General features: G+C 41.2%; 1 protein-coding gene across 1 annotated transcript in view; it reads left to right on the plus strand.

Moving 5' to 3' along the window:
• Positions 1-22,110, plus strand: part of LOC139154299 (uncharacterized) — a 1,065,525-nt gene that overhangs the window by 63,476 nt on the left and 979,939 nt on the right. The window lies entirely within an intron of this gene.

Genomic DNA, 22,110 nt, shown 5'->3' on the forward strand with positions numbered 1-22,110 from the left:
CTAAAAAAAATATTCACCTAATTGTTAATTGACTATTTGATAATGTGTTCTACCCTCTTTATAAACTAACAATACTTTTGAAAATAATAATAATGATGATGTTGATAATAATAATAATAATAATAATAATAATAATAATAATATGTCATGGTAGTGGGGCTTGTGTGCTTCAATGAAGCTGAGAGCTGTGCTGGCGGTAGTGTAAACTACTGGTAGGTCTAACCTTGCTGGAGTGGTCAAAGCAGAGGAGCCAGACTAAACGTACCTAACCCATTTAAACTAATGGAGAGACAAAACAAAAAGAAGTCCATACTGGCTCCTCGCCCAGGATAAAAAGGACCACGGTGGCTGCTGTGGAACCTGGGCAGCCATCGACAAATGAGCTACAGGAACAAAACAAACAAAGCTTACAAATCAAAAAGTGGCAGAAATTCTCAATGTCAGAGAATTGCACAATCATGAAGTGATATTACAACTTGGAGCCTGAAAAGTGGATATCAAAGATGGATGTACCAATTATCGAAACAAGAATATGTAGACTCAAAAATAACGGAACTTTGACTGGCTGATCAGCGATGACTCATAATCAGGTACCAAATGTTCAGTGAAGTCGAATTAGAAGAAATACAGAAAATTTGTAAAATAGAAACACGAAAATCTGATCTGGCATCAGTAGAGGCTCCAATAAGATCTGGAGTCACTGCACAACTGGAACCTGATGAAAACTTGGAAAGACAGCAAGAAGCTGCAGATGAGACACTTGGCACTATGACTCAAAGGCAGCAAGAACTGAAGGACCAAATATTTGCTCATGCAGGGTCCAATGCAGAGCGAAAGAGACTGCCAGCCTTAAAAAACTTAAGAAACAACTTGTCCCACTGATGGAAGATATTAACTCTGCACTTGCAACTGTCAATGTAACTTCAATTGAAGAATTGAATCAGCTTGCCTACAGTACAGCTGTGATAGTAACTGAAGAACTAATGGGCATATTTCCGAGAGAGGAACTCCTTCCTCTGGGCCCAGCCAGGTTTTGGTCACACATGCCATATCGGCCTCCTCATCCAGGATCAAATCCCGGATGAGGAGAGCTTTGTTTACGACCGATCTGGCATTGAGTAGCAGCAGCCGCCAGCAACCAACCAGTTTACACTCATCACCTGTACCCCGGGTTGAGCTCATGGGACCGGAACAGGGGATCGCTTTTAAGCAGCGATCCCTTCTTCCTCCAGAAAGGCTAGCCCCATGACTCCCGCCATATCTACTTCTCCCCAGCAAGACCGGGATATTCTGGCCCTCCTCCACCCCAGAGATAGACACCCCATCCCTCCTGTCTCTCCATCACCAGGTGGACTATTCTCATTCATACCATTTCCAATTATCTCATACATAAGATCCCACCCACCCCAATCATTCACTCCATACATACCTTCCTAGTTATCCCAAAAATCCATCATTAAGAAACCCTCACCAATAAATTAGCTAAAATATAATTAAGTTAATTAGACATATAAAACTATTAAAATATAGAATTAAAATATGGCATTAAAATACAAATACGCTAAAGCCTGTGATTGGGTCCAACATTAGGCACAGCCGCCTCCTCTCCCCCTAGTGATTCAGGGGGAGACTCACTATGAAGTCAAAAAAATATTAGATTCCCGCATTTTCCTAGTCAAACTGCAGTACCTGATTCATTGGAAAGGATACCCCCAGTCAGAAGCAACCTGGGTTAAGAGCCGGGATGTCAAATCTGATAGATTAATTAAGCGGTTTCATGAAACCTACCCAACTAAACTGAAATGTCTTAATTGATTTAACTGATACTAACCCCTATGTGTTTATTCTAATTTTCCAGGAGATGGTTCTTTTCAAAGGGGGCCCGCCTGTCAGGCCGAAGTCTTCATGTGGAGTTAGAGAGTTCAGCCTGACACAACACAAGGGGGGATGGGAGGGGTAGTGAGTAGTCAGAGGGGAAAGTTACTAGACACAACCAAAGATTCCTTTCTCCAAGCCAAGGCCATCGTTTGTTCTGCCTCAACTGAAGAGAAGAGGAAGTTGATAAGCCCCTGCACAGAGACTGGCTCTCGTGATGAACTTGTGGGTGTGGGGGATGTAAGATGAACCTTAACCTAGGTGGGATTCTGGGAAGGATCAGAATTGGAATGACAATTGCGTAGCTAACATGGTTCTGTTAATAAATCAAGCTCTGATTGAGAGAATTGGACTGGGACTTGGTATATTTCTCAGATGCTATTTAGAACGCCGACAAATACAATATACAGAATACAAATCCAATATTAGATAAAAAGCTAAATTTAAAACTAATAAATATTAAAAACAATTGTTACTGCACGATCACACCATTCTCATGTATTACAGTCAGAAAAAAGGTGGTGGGGGAGAAAAAGATAGTTAGTCCCCCCATGCTTGGTGACATATATATGTCTTCAACATCTTGCAGAAGGCGAGAAGAATGGGGGCAATTCAAATCTCCAGGGGGAAGTTGATTCCAGAGGGCCGGGGCTGCCACAGAGAAGGCTCTTCACCTGGCTCCCGCCAAACGGAATTGTTTAGTTGATGGGACCTGGAGAAGGCCAACTCTGTGGGACCTGATTGGCCACTGGGATTAGTTGATGTTTTCAGATTGGGGGTGACATCCTGAATAGTTGTTGCAATTGATTCCTGCAGACTGCTTTGTAATGTATGTCTGTGATGTAACATCCCAGGTTTTGGTTTGGCTCTGAATTTGTGATCTGGCTATGTGTTTATGGCATGGTATCAGGTTGCTTTGTGTGAGTGTTGGAGGGAGTGCAGCAGTTGAAGGTGCCATTGTGGTTTGGCTTCTGGGTGGTGGTTGTATTTTGTCTGTGGAGTGGGTATGGGTTTGGGTCTGGTAAGGGTGATTGGTGGTGGCATCGTGTGTTGTTCTAGGTCTGGTGTCAGTTTTTGTGGCTGGGATTTGATTATGGCTAGACAACTGGAAGGCTTGAAGCATCATCACATTTGTTCATGTTGTGGGGTGTTTCTCTATTTCAATGGCTTCCATAATTATTCTCTTGTTGAAGTGTTCGATTTTGGAACTTAATTTAGTTCTTTTAAAATCAATTTCATGTCCTGTTGTTTTGAGGTGTTGGAAAAGGGAAAAGGTGTTTTCTTCTTTTCTGACTGTTCTTATGTTCTGTGATTCATCTGTTTATTCTCCTATTAGTTTGTCCAATATATATGGCTGGGCAGATTTTGCATAGACTCCTTGGTTTTCTAGATGTATCTTGTCTTTGGGGTTTCTTAAGATGTTGGCTATTTTTTGGGCAGTGCCAAAAGCTGTGTTTGTGGAGAATTTTACTGATTTTATCATTTTCCCTCTTGCTGGAATGAGAAAAACTATCTATGCAAACTAGTACACATAGAGTGCAAAAGGAATGAATCTCCAACTTTCCCCTCTTGCTGGAATGAGGCAGAAAGTTGTGGGCTATCCTCTCCCATTCCTTCTCCTAAAAAGCACATACAGAGAGAGAGAGAGAGAGCATAGAGGGGGAGGGAGGCAGGGAGGGAGGCTACCCCCTCCCATCCCTTCTCCTATAAAGCACAAATAATGAAGAACAGGGTGGGACTCTTAAGGAGGGGGTGTAATTTTGTTTTAGAATCACTGAACCAGAAAAGATTCTGTAAAGTAGATATTTTTTGATAAAGACAGGGAAACTGGAAAGGGAGGGTTTTGCCTTCTCTTTCTGTTCAAGATCCCCTTGTACAATTGGTGGGTCACTGGGGACTCGATGGGATTTGGCCTGATTCAGCATGGCTCTTCTTATGTTCTTATGTTTAACTGCACTCATTTGTTATTTCAATTTCCACCTTACTTCTAATCAAATTAAAATATAAAACTCCTGCTCCTTCTCCTAAAATGGCTGCTTCCAGAAACACATGCAGGCAGAGTGGATGATAGATCTGGAGGAAGATTAGATCCTCTGAAACAAAATATTGACTAGCCCTGAAATTATATTAGCTGATAAAAAGATAAAGGTAAAAGTTCCCCTTGTACATATGTGCCACTCGTTCCCGACTCTAGGGGATGGTGCTCCTCTCAGTTTCTAAGCCAGCCCTGTCCAAAGATGTTTCTGTGGTCATGTGACTGTCATGACTAAACAGCAAAGGTGCACTCAATGCTGTTGTCTTCCCAACAAAGGTGGTCCCTATTTTTTAACTTGCATTTTTACATGCTTTTGAACTGCTGAACTGCTGACGTTTTGATTGACAAGCTCAGCATTTTAGTCACTGAGTCACTGTATCCCCCATATTAGTTGATATAAGATGTCAACCTGATCCTAAGCAGCTTCTGCTCAGGCAACCTCACCCTACTCACAAGAGCCTTTTGCCAGACCTATCCTAGACTACTGCTCATCTGTCTGGAACCCATACCACATCTCAGACATCAACACCCTTGAAAATGTCCAAAGATATTTCACCAGAAGAGCCCTTCACTCCTCCACTCGAAACAGAATATCCTACGAAAATAGACTAACAATCCTAGGCCTAGAAAGCCTAGAACTACGACGCCTAAAACACGATCTGAGCATTGCCCACAAGATCATATGATGCAATGACTTACCAGTCAATGACTACTTCAGCTTCAACTGCAATAACACAAGAGCACGCAACAGATTCAAACTTAATACGAACCGCGCCAAACTTGACTGTAAAAAATATGATTTCAACAATCGAGTTATCGAACCTTGGAACTCACTACCGGACTCAATTGTGTCAACCCCTAACCCCCAACACTTCTCCCTTATACTCTCCACGATTGACCTCTCCAGGTTCCTAAGAGGCCAGTAAGGGGCGTACATAAGTGCACTGGTGTGCCTTTCATCCCCTCTCCAATTGTCTTTCCTTTTTTTGACCTATCTTATATATTCTCTTCCTTTCATATATCCTCTCCTCTAAGTTCACCTTCACTGTCTTTTTATATTATCACATGTCTATTTTCTTCCTATGTATTTATGTATTGGACAAATGAATAAATGAATAAATAAATAAATGTTTTCTCCATCATTCGATATAAGGTTGAAATAAGAATAAATATGATTGCAAGGCAAGAGAATGCAAGTAACACTGAACTATAACTCTTACATAAGTCATGTACAGATTTCAGACAAACAAACTTTGTCTAAATCACCAGGGAATTGTGGGTAAGGTTATGAATTGCCCTCTAATTTGCAAAATTGCTATATTTCAGTTCTGCTCCTTTGACAGTATCACGCCTGAACAAGGACTGTTGAAAGAAAAAGGATTCAGAAATTCCACACTTTGAACGATTCCTCAAAACTCACCTTGTGCCACTGAAACTTCATCATTTATCTGAGTTCTCCTCCTTTTCACTAGATGCTTCCCATTAGAACTAATCGAGGAAATATTTTTTGCAAAATTGACAGCTATATTTTGTTGACCATGGATTTGAAAAAGTGGAATGATGGCTCAAGACTCCTAGCATTTAAATTTCTTCTGCTCCTCTTCTTTCTTCCTGGCACTGGGAATGAGAGGTTGAAATCAATCTGTCTTCAGCCTTCTAATATTCCAAGAAAAATATTTACCTCCTCTGCAGATAAAATGATACTCGGAGGATTTTTTTCCTTCACAAAGACTGATGAACGTACACAGAGTTTCAAAAGAATGCCATATCTTTCGGAATATGGAATGTAAGTGCCTCATTTCTAATTGAATAAAATGTAATACAAGTTCAGAGAAAGGGGATAGAACGTAGAGGAGAGGTGCATTATTCTGGTTCAAATAGAATAGAATAGAATTTTTATTGGCCAAGTGTGATTGGACACACAAGGAATTTGTCTTGGTGCATATGCTCTCAGCGTACATAAAATAAAATATCCTTTTGTCAAGAATCGTGTGGTACAACACTTAATGATTGTCATTGGGGTCAAATAAGCAATGAAGAAGCAATATTAATAAAAATCTTAGGATATAAGCAACAAGTTACAGTCATACAGTCAACATGGGAGGAAATGGGTGAAAGTAATGATGAGAAAAACTAGTAGAATAGAAGTGCAGATTTAATAGAAAGTCTGACAGTGTTGAGGGAATTATTTGTTTAGTAGAGTGATGGCGTTCAGGAAAAAACTGTTCTTGTGTCTAGTTGTCTTGGTGTGTAGGGCTCTGTAGCGACGTTTTGAGGGTAGGAGTTGAAACAATTTGTGTCCAGGATGTGAGGGGTCAGTAAATATTTTCCGCGCCCTCTTTTTGACTCGTGCAGTATACAGGTCCTCAATGGAAGGCAGGTTGGCAGCAATTGTTTTTTCTGCAGTTCTGATTATCCTCTGAAGTCTGTGTTGATCCTGTTGTGTTGCAGCACCAAACCAGACAGTTATAGAGGTGCAGATGACAGACTCAATGATTCCTCTGTAGAACTGTATCAGCAGCTCCTTGGGCAGTTTGAGCTTCCTGAGCTGGCACAGAAAGAACATTCTTTGTTGTGTTTTTTTGATGATGTTTTTGATGTTAGGTGACCATTTTAGGTCTTGAGATATGATAGAACCTAGAAATTTGAAGGTCTCTACTGTTGATACTGTGTTGTCTAGTATTGTGAGAGGTGGAAGGGTGGAAGGGTTTCTCTTAAAGTTTACCACCATTTCTACGGGTTTGAGTGTGTTCAGTTCTAGATTGTTCTGGTCACACCACAAGGATAGTAGTTCAACTTCCCGTCTGTATGCGGATTCATCAAAGATAGCACTGCTAGTTTGACTCATATTTGAGCAGGGTTTCCAACTGCTAAGAGAGGGTCCTTAGGAAAACATTTTGAGATAATCATGGATTTTTAGTGGGGAGAAAAGCTCCAACACTATTCTTCCCTCCATCTCCAGAATGGAAGTAGCACAGAATTTATGGAAAATACAGCCATTGCCTCTCTATCTTTTCCCGTATGCCACTGGGGGCTTTCTTTCTTCAATCAGAATAGAGCTGAAATATCCCAAACATGCCTTTTCAGGAGACAACTGGATTTCCTTGCTTTTTTTTTTCTTTGAAGACATTTTGCTTCTCATCCAAGAAACTTCTTCAAGTCTGATTCAGTGGTGGGGAATGGAAATGTATATATATATTCCTTGCAGACAGTTGGCTATTTGAATCCTTTTATAGGGTTGTTGAAGCACTTGGAGGTTTATCTGTGTCCTCAGGGTCACCTGAATAATACTCCTGGATCCTGAAGTCTGCAATTTTCCTGGAAATCTGTTCAGAACCCCATACCTTTTGAATTCATCCCAAATTGCATAGCTAAAATTCTGTAGAGAATCTTTACAGAATAAGAGAATTATAAGGGCTCTGGGAATGTCTTCTAGTCCAACCCCCTGCTTTCAGATCATTTATCTGTTTTGGAATTCATAAATGGAAATAATTCTTTCTAGTAAGCTACTGCAAGTACAATCTTAAAGGAACTCAGTTCCAAGAAGTTCTAGGAAGACCTAGATAGTTGATATATTTTATGCAATCTTGTATGTACCTTTACTATAAAAGAAGGAAGCTGCAACATAATGAGTAAAATATGTTTTATATACCTTAATGGATAATTTACTGTGCAAGATTTATACATCCACCCAATATTAATTGATGAAGTTGATATGCTGGTGTTCCTAGACTTTCAAAGACAAATACAGCTTCTGTCAGGAGATAACTTTATGATTCAAGTGGGGCATCTTGAACTCTGTTAGGAAATGGACTTTTAACCAGCCTCTTCAAAATTGTAACCTAGAGGTATAAGTCTTGCTGAAAGTCTATATAATTAATATAATTAATTTTATTTAATTAATTATTTAATTATTTAATTAATTTTAATTAAATGATTAAGGTAAATTTTCACTGCATCTATTCTAATAGAGAGTAAATCTGATTCCAACTTTGCATTTTCCTTAGTTGGAAAATCTACTCTTTTTATATGTGTCAAGAGGTGGAGTTTTATAACTGATATAGTCCTGAAATGAAAATAGTAAATGTTTAAATCACTGCTGCTTTGTATAGAAGACATTGATGTTATATTACAAAGGATTCACATGCATAGCTCCTATTTTATTGCTCAACAACTTTATAATGCCTTGATAAAGTCACACTTGAAATACTGCATTCATTTTTGGGTGCCACTGTAAAAGGATGTTGAGACTCTAGAAAGCATGCAGAGAATAGCAGCAAAGATGATTAGGAGACTGGAGGCTAAAAAAAAATGGTGGCAGGAAAAGAAGGAGTAGGAGAGTCATTTATTTATTTATTAGATTTGTATGCCGCCCCTCTCTACAGACTCGTGGCGGTCATGATAGCAGTGTTCCAATATCTCTCTGTTTGCCACAAAGAAGACCAAGTCAAATTATTCTCAAAAGCACCTGAAGGTAGAACAGGAAGTGTGGGGTGATATTAATCAAGGAGAGAAGCAACTTAGAACTAAGGAGAGATTTTCTGACAGTTAGAACAATTAGCAAATGCAGTATGTAAATATCTGAATGAAAGGGAGAATAAAGAAGCACTATTTAGGGAGGAGATAGAGTTAGAGAAAATAATAAGAGAAAAAAGTGAGGGTACCAAGGCGCAAGTAATATATATAAGATGTTAGTACAGTCAGACGGAGATGTGATCCAAGGATTGACTAAATGGTGGCAAAATGAGATACAAGTAAAGGCGCAAGAGATGAAAAATATAGTAGAGAATATAAGGAAAACTAAGGATACAAGAATTAGGGAAAAGAGAAGGAAAATATTACATAAGTGGTATTACACACCCGTTCAACTCGCATACTTTCAGTAGAATGTTAAGGGTATTTGTTGGCACGGGTGCCAAGATAAAGGAGTGTTTATGCATATGTTTTGGGAATGCCCAGTAGTGCAGAATTTTTGGCAAAAAGTGCAAGAGGATATTAATAGGATATTAAATATAAGATGGATAATTACTAAGGAAATGACAGTATTAGTCAAAAGTAATGAGATGGGAGAATTTAGAGAAATAAAACAAGCAGCGATAAAAAGCACTCAGGTAGTAATAGTCTTGGGTTGGAAGGATGCGACAAAATGGATAATGCAAAATTGGTACTGGTACATGGTGGACCACATTCAATTTGAGATTATGGACAAAAGGATAATTTTGGTTAATGAAACTGACTTGCGACAACTGATGGGATGATGGGACAAGTTAAGATGATACATGGCGAGTAGAATCCGAGACCAATCTACAAGAAACAAATTGGAATCACTTTATAATATGTAAATAGATATTTTGCTCTTGGGTTAAAATGGTTTATACAAAACACTCCCCCCCCCATTGGTGGTGGGGTACGAATGTTTGTCTGGTGGTTGGCACAATCACCGAGCACTTGTTATATGTTGTGTGTATGTTTTATATTATAAAATCAATAAAAATATTTTTTTAAAGACGGTTAGAACATTTAATCAATGGAACAACTTGCATCCAGAAGTTGTGAATGCTCCAATGCTGGAAGCTTTTAAGATGTTGGATAACCATTCGTCTGTAGGGTTTCTTGCCTAAGCAGGGGGGTTGGACTAGAAGACCTCCAAGGTCCTTTCCAACTCTGTTATTCTATTCTATTCTATTCTATTCTATTCCATTCCATTCCATTCTATTATATTCTAACAATCAGTGGCTGTTGAGGTGCAAATCACAATGGCTCAATCATAACAAATATTCATCTCCAAATTCAGACCAGACCAGATGTAACTATTTCAGGTATCTGCTTCTTAGTGCTGTTTCAGGGTGTGAAATCTGATTTTACTGCCCTCCATGCCTGTGAAAACATTCACAAAAATATTTTTATAAAAAAAAGTATATTTAAAATTAATCTTCTTTGCACAAATTGCTGAAATTATCTACATTGTTTATAACTTTTATGGTATAATTATTTGTACATTTGTATTTTTGTTTCAGCATGATATCAAAATATGCCCAGCATCCTCTTTCTATGTATTTTGCCATTGATGAGATCAACAAGAACATCCAGCCATTCCTCAACTCCACACCAATAGTGGAGATTTATGACAATGGTTTCAGTGCCTGGAAGTCCAGTCAGCATATTTTGGATCTACTGTTTCTAAATCGAGGGATTCCAATCAACTTTAACTGTATCACAAGAAAGAAGCTGGACTTCTTGCCTATCATGGGTGACCTCACCTCCCTCAATTCCATTCAGATGGCCCACATTTTGAACATCTACAAGTTCCCCCAAGTATGACCATTTTCCACCATTCATCTGCTTTAGCAAAAAGGGTCCAAGAAGATCTCTGTTTTTTAAAATAAATCTTGGCTTCTATCAGTTTTAGCAGGCTAATATTGCCCAGTTCTGATACAACAACAACAACAACAACAATAATAATAATAATAATAATAATAATAATAATAATAATAATAATGGTGGTGGTGATAGTGACGATGATGACAATGAAAATGAAGATGATGATGATGACAACAATAACAGAGTTGGAAGGGACCTTGGAGATCTTGTAGTCCAATCCCCTGCTTACGCAGGAAACCCTATACTATTTCAGACAAATGGTTATCCAACATCTTAAAAACCTATAGTGTTGGAGTATTCACAACTTCTGGAGGCAAGCTGTTCCGCTGGTTAATTGTTCTGTCAGAATTTTTTTTCTTAATTATAAGTTACTTTTCTCCTTATCTAGTTTCCACCCATTGCTTCTTCTTCTACTCTCAGGTGCTTTGGAGAATAAGTTGATTCCCTCTTCTTTGTGGCAACCCTTGAGATATTGGAACACTGATATCATGTCTCCCCTGGTCCTTCTTTTCATTAAGCAAGACATAACCAGTTCCTGTATCCATTCTTCATAGATGTTTCTCAGACTCTCCTAAGTTCCCAGAGTCTGTTAATGTGAAGTTTATGGCCTCTTTCTTGATGTAATCCTTGATGGCAACCTTTGGCATTATGTAATACAGTCATAATGTCACAATCAAATCCAATGTCTTATGGACAATGGAAAAGCTCTAAGCCCATGACATGTGTGCCCAAAGTGGCATACAGAGCCATTTTGCCTGGCACATGCAGTGTCTCCCATTCCACTTTTGGGTTTCTGGTACACATGCACACATGACAATCAGCTGGTCTATTTGTGTGCATCAGTGTCAGAAACTGGAACAGCTGGTCTTACATTTTCCGGCATAAACATGTGTGGCAGCCAGCATGTCAATAACTGGAAGACTTGCCAGAAGTACATTTTTTGGCATGTACATGCCCTCTGCGCAACTCCTCTTCCTGGTCATGTCCCAGATGAATGTGTGTGCATGCTCTTGGAGTGCATGCACCTTAAATGCTCCCTTTTCGGCAGTCGGTGCCGTAAAGGTTCACCATCATTGCTCTAAGCTCTACAGGATCACAAAGGTGTTTAATTTGATTTTCTATGCATTTTTCTTCCAAACAGCTCAGTTATGCTTCCTCTGATCCAGAACTACATGATAAAAGGCAGTTCCCTTCCTTCTTTAACATGGTTCCCAATGAAAATTTACAATATGAGGGGATTGTTCATTTACTGAAACACTTTGGATGGAACTGGATTGGCCTCTTGGTCTCAGAGGATGAGAGTGGGGAAGCATTTTTTCAGCATCTCCAACCAAGGCTCTTCCAGAGTGATATTTGCATTGGATGGATGACAATGATCCCAATTATAATAGATGCAGTCATAAATAAATATGTCCTTTTTGATCGTATAACCAACATGATAAGCACTATCTTAGTGAAGAATATCCGTATATTCCTTGCCTCTGGGACTGTCCAATCTATGGAGATTTTACAATGGGCACTTTATTCTTCTGAAGTTTACCAAAAGAACCCAATAGATCACAGAGTTTGGATCATGACCTACCAGTGGGATTTCACAGTGACTGTATCATCACCACAGAAGGTTTTAGTCCAGACTTTCAATGGTTCCCTATACTTCTCACTCCACACAAGGATTGTGCCAGGATTTCAGGAATATATTGAAAGTCTAAATCCTTCTTCAAGTCCATTTCCTTTCATTAATTGGTTTTGGGAAACTGTATTTCATTGTTCACTGTCTCAATTTGACATAAAAACTGAACGCTGCACTGGGAAGGAAGAGCTCGGCAAAGTTGCTGGCTCTGCATTTGAAATGACCATGTCTGGAGAGAGTTACAATATCTACAATGGAGTTTATCTTGCAGCACAAGCTGTGCAAGCAATACAATCAAAAAGAGCAAAGCGAGCTCCTCTGAGGAATAAGGTTGGATCAATTTTTTGGTATTTTCAGCCATGGGAGGTATGTCATTGCTTTCCTCAAGTAGCACATTTATTGAAGCCCTGAAATGGACTGGTAGAAAACAAGCAATATAAACATTGTGGGTTTGTTTCTCTGCAGCAACCAACTAGAATAGAATAGAATTCTTTATTGGCCAAGTGATATTGGACACACAAGGAATTTGTCTTGGTGCATATGCTTTCAGTGTACATAAAAGAAAAAGATACATTTGTCAAGAATCATGTGGTACAACACTTAATGATTGTCATAGGGATCAAATAAGCAATAAAGAAACCAATTATCTGTTAACATTTGTTTGCAACCCAGTAACTAATGCAGCTCAATCATATAAAAGAATTATTTGCAAATCAAAGCAGCTCCAGATGGGGTTATGTTTGGAACATGTGCTACTTAATGCTATTTGTGAGAGTGAAAACTCATTGATTTTATTTATTTATTTATTTATTTATTTATTATTATTATTATTAGTAGTAGTAGTAGTAGTAGTAGTAGTAGTAGTAGTAGTAGTAATTTGATTTGTATGCCGCCCCTCTCTGCAGACTTGGGATGGCTGATTTTAGCAGCAATACCTTCCAAAATTTGAATATATAAAACTAAAATGGTTTCATTTACCTTCATACTCTTCATTATAGGATCTTCTCCAATCTCTTTGTAGTAAACAAGTTTTCTATTCTTGCTACACTGTCTACTGTGCTATGGAACTGTTAATAACTGTATATATAGTGAATAACATTTATATAAATTGGTAGTTCTTAAAGGTATGTTTATCCTTATGAATTTTTAATATTTTTACATAAACAAGACCTAAACGTAACTCACTTTCCACACAAATTCTAAAGATAAATAAGAGGGAGCTAATTAAACCATTCATTGGGGAAAAATAACCCAAAGCTTCATGTTTGGTCATTTTTGAAGACGCCTACATTATTCTGCAATCACTAGAAGATGCTATTAAGTGGACTGTGTCTCTTACTTCAGTTGATAAAATTTCGAGTTCCAATTGGTGTATTAGGTTATACTGCAACACTCTGGATGTATTATATGCATTATAACAGACAAGACATATGAGGCAGGTTTGGAAAGGCTAACTTAAATTTCAAAATTATACTTACCACTTAGACATACAGTGATACCCCTACATGAGAATGCCTCTACTTAAGAAATTTTCTATATAAGAACCGAGTGTTCAAGATTTTTTTGCCTCTTCTTAAGAACCATTTTCTATTTAAGAACCCAAGCCCGGAACAATTTCCTGGGAAATTTGAGAGCGGCACGAAGGCTCGCTTAGTTTCCTGCCATTCCCCCTTTAATCCCAGCCCTCTTGGGCTGTTGTGGGCTGCCAGAGCCTTTTGGGGGGGTCTTAAGGAGGCTTTGGCAGTCTAGAGCAAAAAAAGCATTTTCCTTTCTCTGGGCACTTGGAGAGGGAATAAACCTCTGCCAGTGCCCAGAGAAAAGAAATGCTCCCTTCGCTCTGGAGATTGACTGTCCTCCACCTCTAATTCCTCTTCCTCCTCCCACCCAAATTCCGAGCTTTTATTTCTTTTCTAATGAGTTTCCATGCATTATTTGCTTTTGCATTGATACCTATGGGGAAAATTGCTTCTACTTACAAACCTTTCTACTTAAGAACCTGGTCACGGAATGAATTAAGCTCTTAAGTAGAGGTACCACTGTATATCCAAGGATCCAAGTAATATCAATTTAAGGAAGCTATTGATTCATTTGGGGGGGGGGAACTTCTGCAAGGATACACAGCGGAAATCTGGAGGCCTAGCAGATATTTAGCTGATAGCTCAGAGATATGAGTAATGATTCAGTGAGACAAACCAGATACATTAAGTATATAAATATTATTTACTTTGACAAATATCTTAGTCAAAAACAATCCTAGTCATACATAGAAACATAGAAGTCTGACGGCAGAAAAAGACCTCATGGTCCATCTAGTCTGCCCTTATACTATTTTCTGTATTTTATCTTAGGATGGATATATGTTTATCCCAGGCATGCTTAAATTCAGTTACTGTGGATTTATCTACCACGTCTGCTGGAAGTTTGTTCCAAGGATCTACTACTCTTTCAGTAAAATAATATTTTCTCATGTTGCTTTTGATCTTTCCCCAACTAACTTCAGATTGTGTCCCCTTGTTCTTGTGTTCACTTTCCTATTAAAAACACTTCCCTCCTGGACCTTATTTAACCCTATAATATATTTAAATGTTTCGATCATGTCCCCCCTTTTCCTTCCTTCTACATAGTTAAATCAGTAAATACATATACTATATTTTACTTATTCAGCTTACAAATATATAAACCAGCATTTAGCACAAAGCAGTCACAGAGGACATAATAGTAATAGCAGAGAATAATGAGAGTGGGGGCAGGCTTCTAGCTCCCTCTTAAGGCTGACTGCAACACTAACTCTTAAAGCTATGGTATTATAATTCATTTAAACATACATTGATAGTTTGTTTATATATTGTCAAACCCAACTAGTTATGTGCATAGTACTAACACAATTCAGTTACAATTCACTACACAAACTCTGTTGGGATTCTGAACAAATTTTGGGGAAGATCAAGATAACTGATCTTACTTATTCTTATTGTTAGTTGCAAAGTCATGCCCAACCCATCATGACCCCATGGACAACATTCCTCTAGGCCTTCCTGTTCTCTATCATTCTGTAGCTCATGCCTACAGTTTCAGTGACTCCATCCATCCACCTCATTCTCTCTTATCCCCTTTTTATTTTGTCCCCAATTGTACCCAGTATTAGGCTCTTCTCCAGTGAGTCCTTCCTTCTCATTTAGTGGCCAAAGTATATGAGTTTCATCTTCAGGATCTGGCCTTCCAAAGAGCAGTCAAGACTGATCTCTTCTAGGATTGAGGGATTCTTATCCACTACCATAGTTCAAAGGCCTCAATTCTTTGTTGCTCAGCCTTTCTTATAGTCCAACTTTTACAGCCATACATTGCTACTGGGAAAGCCATAGTCTTGATTATAGGCACTTCTGTTGGCAGGGTAATGTCTCTGCCTTTTAATATGCTGTCTTATTACTACTCCCTCTCAAATCCAGCTTCACTATTTTCTGAGAAACACACGTTTTAATAACAGTGTGGGAGAAGAAATCTTTTTTGATGAGAAGGGGGAGTTTGACCCGGGATATGACATCTTCAACTTTGTCACCTTCCATAATCAATCCTTCCAAAAAGTCCGGATTGGAAAGATGGTTTCCAAAGCTTCTGATGGGAAAAAGTTCAGCATTAATGAAAGTGCCATTGTGTGGAATCACAGGTTTCAGCAGGTGAGAGATACTCAAGTTTGGTATGCTATTATTTTCAAGGGAAGATATTCTTCTCCAATGACTTAAAAGTTCAGAAACTCCAACAACAGTATCTTGTATCCTTGTGGTTTTAATAGATATTTGGGGTGGTCTTTATGTGATATCTACCTGGAACTGAGTTGAATTTTGCAACTAATATGACAGAAGAATATTTATGTATTATGTATTTATGTAAAATATGACATAAGAATATTTATCTATGTGTTCTTATGTTTTATTTAATTTGCTCAATAGTTTATTTCTAAAAAAAGATAATGTATGTGCATTTTTTGTAATGAATAGAATAAGGAGGAAATTGATTTAAATTTGTGTTTGTTATAAATGCATTTTATTTTATTTTATTTATTTATTTATTTATTTATTTATTTATTTATTTATTTATTTATTTATTTGTTTGTTTGTTTGTTTGTTTATTTATTTATTTATTTATTTATTTATTTATTTATTTATTTATTACTTGGATTTGTATGCCGCCCCTCTCCGAAGACTCGGGGCGGCTCACAACATGTAAAAAAGACAAATCATAAGTAATCAACAATTTAAAATTTTAAAGATTTAAAAAACCCCACAAACTAACAGACTCACACACAAGCATACCATATATAAATTCAACGTGCCCGGGGGGGGGATGTTTCAATTCCCCCATGCCTGACGGCAAAGGTGGGTTTTAAGAAGTTTACGGAAGGCAGGAAGAGTAGGGGCAGTTCTAATCTCCGGGGGGAGTTGGTTCCAGAGGGCCGGTGCCGCCACAGAGAAGGCTCTTCCCCTGGGGCCCGCCAACCGACATTGCTTAGTTGACGGGACCCGGAGAAGGCCCACTCTGTGGGACCTAATTGGTCGCTGGGATTCGTGCGGCAGGAGGCGGTCTCGGAGATATTCTGGTCCAGTGCCATGAAGGGCTTTAAAGGTCATAACCAACACTTTGAATTGTGACCGGAAACTGATCGGCAGCCAGTGCAGACTGCGGAGTGATGGTGAAACATGGGCATACCTGGGTAAGCCCATGACTGCTCTCGCAGCTGCATTCTGCACGATCTGGAGTTTCCGAACACTTTTCAAAGGTAGCCCCATGTAGAGAGCATTACAGTAGTCGAACCTCGAGGTGATGAGGGCATGAGTGACTGTGAGCAGTGAGTCCCGGTCCAGATAGGGCCGCAACTGGTGCACCAGGCGAACCTGGGCAAACGTCCCCCTCGCCACAGCTGCGAGATGTTGTTCTAATGTGAGCTGTGGATCGAGGAGGACGCCCAAGTTGCGGACCCTCTCTGAGGGGGTCAATAATTCCCCCCCCAGGGTAATGGACGGACAGATGGAGTTGTCCTTGGGAGGCAAAACCCACAGCCACTCCGTCTTATCCGGGTTGAGTTTGAGTCTGTTGACACCCATCCAGGCCCCAACAGCCTCCAGGCACCGGCACATCACTTCCACCGCTTCGTTGACTGGGCATGGGGTGGAGATGTAAAGCTGGGTATCATCGGCATATTGATGATACCTCACCCCATGTCCTTGGATGATCTCACCCAGCGGTTTCATGTAGATGTTAAATAGCAGGGGGGAGAGGACCGACCCCTGAGGCACCCCACAAGGGAGAGACCTAGGAGTCGACCTCTGTCCCCCCACTAACACCGACTGCAACCGGCCAGAGAGGTAGGAGGAGAACCACTGAAGAACAGTGCCTCCCACTCCCAACCCCTCCAGCCGGCGCAGAAGGATACCATGGTCGATGGTATCGAAAGCCGCTGAGAGGTCAAGGAGCACCAGGACAGAGGATAAACCCCTGTCCCGGGCCCGCCAGAGATCATCCATCAACGCGACCAAAGCGGTTTCCGTGCTGTAACCGGGCCTGAAACCCGACTGCTGGGGACCTAGATAATCGGCTTCTTCCAAGGACCGCTGGAGCTGGAGTGCCACCACCTTCTCAACAACCTTCCCCATAAAGGGAAGGTTGGAGACTGGACGGTAGTTATTAAGCACAGCTGGGTCCAGGGAGGGCTTCTTGAGGAGGGGGCGCACAAGCGCTTCTTTATAGAGTGATGGAAAAACTCCCCTCCCCAAGGAAGCATTGGTAATCTCCTGGGCCCAGCTCCATGTCACCTCCCTGCTGGCCGAGACCAACCAGGAGGGACACGGATCCAGTAAACAGGTGGCGGAACTCACAGCTCCAATGGCCTTGTCCACTTCATCAGGTGTCACCAGATCAAACTCTTCCCAGACAGGTGGACAAGTACGTGCCCCAGTCACCTCGACTGACTCGTTGTCAGTCGACTCTGCTATACAATTGGAGTCGAGGTCGGCCCGAATCCGAGCGACTTTATCAGCGAAAAACGAGTTAAAGTCCTCCCCAACTCCCCCCTGATTAAGAAGGGAGCGGGTCACCCTAAACAGAGCGGCCGGGCGGGATTCTGCTGATGCAATCAAGGCGGCATGGTACGCGCATCTTGCCGCCTTGAGCGCCACTTTGTAAGTCTTAATAAAAGCTCTTACAAGTGTTCGATCAGATTCAGACCTACTCTTCCTCCATCGCTTCTCTAGACGTCTCTTCTGGCGTTTCAACTCCCGGAGCTCCTCGTTGAACCATGGAGCTCTACGGGGTCTAGCGCCACGGAGAGGTCGCAAAGGCGCAATCTGGTCAAGGGCCTCTGCTGCAGCCTCGTTCCAGGCTTTCGCAAGAGACTCTGCCGAACTGTGGACAAGTGCCTCTGGTATAACCCCAAGCGCCGTCTGAAAGCCCTCTGGGTCCATCAGGCGTCTGGGGCGGAACATCTTAATTGGTTCCGCCTCCCTGCGGGGAAGGATTGGAGCCAGGAAGTCAAGCCGTAGTAGAAAATGGTCTGACCATGACAAAGGCACTGCTTCTAAGCCCCTTAGTCTCAGACCATTACTCAGTTGCTCGGAAAGGAATACCATGTCGGGTGCGTGCCCCCCCTCATGAGTCGGACCCCGTACTACTTGAGTCAGGTCCATGGCTGTCATGGTGGCCATGAACTCCTGTGCCAACCCAGAGGTTTCGCCGAGTGACGGCAGGTTGAAGTCCCCCAAGACAATAAGTCTGGGGAACTCCACCGCCAACCCGGCTACCTCCTCGAGTAGCACAGGCAGGGCTTTTGACACGCAGCTGGGAGGCAGGTACGTGAGAAATAAGCCCACCTGAACCCCTAGGTCCAACTTCATCAAGAGTGACTCGCAACCCGCAATTTCCGGAGCAATGAGTCCACGTAGGCAAAGGCTCTCCCTGGCTATAATAGCCACTCCTCCCCCCCTTCCCTGGGGTCGAGGTTGATGCCATATCTGAAACCCAGCTGGGCAAATTTCAGAGAGAGGAACACCTCCCTCTGGGCCCAGCCAGGTTTCAGTAATACATGCCAGGTCGGCCTCCTCATCCAGGATCAGATCCCGGATGAGGAGAGCTTTGTTTACCACCGACCTGGCATTAAGCAGCAGCAACCTGAGTCCAGGGCCAGAGTTTTATTTATTTATTATTTTATTATTTTATATTTTATTTTATTTTATTATTTTATTTTACTTTTATGCCACTCACTCCAAAGGAGCAGCTAACAAAGGAATAAATAGGCTAACAATAGGAATAAACAATAAAAACGGTTAAAATCTAATAATAAAAGTCAGTAATAACAGTAACAACATAAAAAGCATATATACTTGCAATCAGCCTAATTCCAGGCCTGCCAGAAAAACCAGGTCTTAATGGCTTTCTGGAAGACCGATAGGGTGGAAATAGTGTGGATCTCTGGAGTCAGTTGATTCCAAAGTGTCAGAGCCACCATAGAGAACACTCTTCCCCGAGGTACTGCCAACCAACATTGTTTGGTGGATGGAACCTGGAGAAGGCCAATTCTGTGGGCCCTTACTGGCTGCAGCGAGGTATGAGGGAGGAGGTGGTCCCATAAATAGTCTGGCCCTGAGCCATTTATGGCTTTAAATGTGATAACCAACACCTTGAATTGCATTTTGAGACCAAGTGGCAACCAATGCAGCATATGTAAAGTTGGAGTAAAACAGACGTACCTTGGTACATTTATTTTTGCATGTACTGCTGCATTCTGCACCAGCTGAAGCCTCTGAATGCTTTTCAAGGGTAGCTCCATATAGAGCACATTGCAATAGTCAAAATGAGAGGTGATGAGGGTGTGAGTGACTGTATGGAGTGCCTCCTGGTCAAGATAGAGCCGCAACTGGTAGACAAGATGGACTTGAACAAAAGCCACCCCTAGCCACAGCTGAGAAATGTTGCTCTAGCCTCAGCTGTGGATCTAGGAAGACAGCAAGTTATGAACCCTATCTGAGGGGAAAATATCTTCCCCTCCCAGTACCAAAAATGGGCAGATGGTATCACCTTTAGGAGGAAAGACCTACAGTCTTGTCAGGATTGAGTTTTGACCTATTGACACCCATCCAGACTCTAATGACTTCAAGACACTGGTACATCATTTCCACTGCTTTACTGAACTGACAATGGGGTGGAGATATACAGCTGAGTATTGTCAGTGTATTGTTGGTAACTCACCCCATGTCGTCAGATGATCTCATCCAGTGGTTTCATGTAGATATTAAATAGAAGAAGAGAGAGGACTGACCCCTGAGGTACCCCACAAAGGAGGGACCTTGGGGTCGACCTCTGTCCTTCCACTAACACTGACTGCAATTGGCCAGAGAGGTAGGAGGTGAACCCCCATAAAATGGTGCCTCTCACTTCCAACCCCTCTAGCCATCGCAGGAGGATAGCATGGTCGATGCTATCAAAAGCCACTGAGAGGTCCAGTAGTACCAGGATAGTGGAGTGACCTCTATCCAGGGCCCACCAGAGATCATCCATCAGTGCGACTAAAACAGTTTCTGTGCTGTAAACCAGGTCTGAAGCCAGATTGAAATGGGTCTAGTAATCTGCTTCTTCCAAGATCTGCAGAAGTTGGAGTGCTGCCACTTTCTCAACAACCTTCCCAACAAAGGGAAGGTTGGAGACAGGATAATAGTTATTCAATGAGGTTGAATCCAGGGAAGGCTTCTAGAGGAGGGGCCTCACAACCGCTTCCTTCAAAGGTTGGGGGAAGGACTCCAACAAAGCATTGACTAATGCCTGGACCCAGCCTCATGTCAGGGAAACCTTTTGAAAAGGGAAAAGTTTTATTGTTGGTAGCTGCACACCTATAGAGCCCATTTTACAGAAATCTCTGCATAAAAGTCATACTGGAAGGAATTTAGTCAGGATTCCCTGAAAGGAGGATAGGTTGCAGACAACAAAGTGGCAGTGAAGCATGGAAAGTTTGGTTGACCATGTTTATTATTATTATTATTATTATTATTATTATTATTATTATTATTATTATTATTATTATTATTTATTAAATTTGTATGCCGCCCCTCTTCGCAGACTCGGGGCGGCTCACAACAGCAACAGAAAAACAGTGTAAAATACAAATTCAATAATTAGAAAGCTAAAAACCCATAATTTAAAAAAAAAACATTCACACAACATATCATACATAAACAGTATAGGCCTGGGGAAGATACTTCAGTTCCCCCATGCCTGACGACAGAGGCGGGTCTTAAGGAGTTTGCAAAAAGGCAAGGAGGGTGGGGGCTGTTCTAATCTCAGGGGGGAGCTGGTTCCAGAGGGTCAGGGCCGCCACAGAGAAGGCTCTTCCCCTGGGACCCACCAAACAACATTGTTTGGTCGACGGGACCCGGAGAACGCCAACTCTGTGGGATTTGATTTATCATGATTTCTATAACAAGTGAGGACTAGTGTTGGGCAAACTGAACTCACACAATTCGGGTTCGTGCAGAATTTCGTGCCATTCGTGACACTGAACCCAAACCCGAATTTTTAAAAAACTTCGGGTAAAGTTTGGGTTTGGGTTTGGTGTTCGCTCACACACCACGAAACACCACCACCCAGGAGGAGAGTGGGGAATCCCATCGTGGCATTCCCCACCTCCTTTTGCTTGCCGCGCTGCAAGCAAAAGGAGCTGGGAAACCCCATGATGGAATTCTGGGGCGGAGCTTTGATGTCACGTATACTTCTTCCTGATCTCCCTTTACTTGCTTGGAAGAGAGGGCAAAAGCATTGCTGGTTCTATAGTATAATGGTTAGCACAGCGATCCGGGTTCAAATCTTGGTGGAACCTCCTTTTTTAAAAAAATAATAATAATTTTTATTTTTGTATTTATTATTATTATTATTATTATTATTATTATTATTATTATTATTATCATCATCATCATCATCATCATCACCACCACCACCACCACCACCACCACCATCATCATCATCATGCTTCTTTATATAATAAAAGGGGTTTGGGTCCTTTTAATGGGTCAATAACCCCCCCCCCAGGGTAATGTTTGGACAGATGGAATTGTCCTTGGGAGGCAAGACCCATAGCCACTCCATCTTGTCAGGGTTGAGTTTGAGCCTGTTGACACCCATCAAGACCCCAACAGCCTCCAGGCACCGACAT

The sequence above is a fragment of the Erythrolamprus reginae genome, chromosome Z (genome assembly GCF_031021105.1).
Source record: "Erythrolamprus reginae isolate rEryReg1 chromosome Z, rEryReg1.hap1, whole genome shotgun sequence".
Classification (NCBI taxonomy): domain Eukaryota; kingdom Metazoa; phylum Chordata; class Lepidosauria; order Squamata; family Dipsadidae; genus Erythrolamprus; species Erythrolamprus reginae.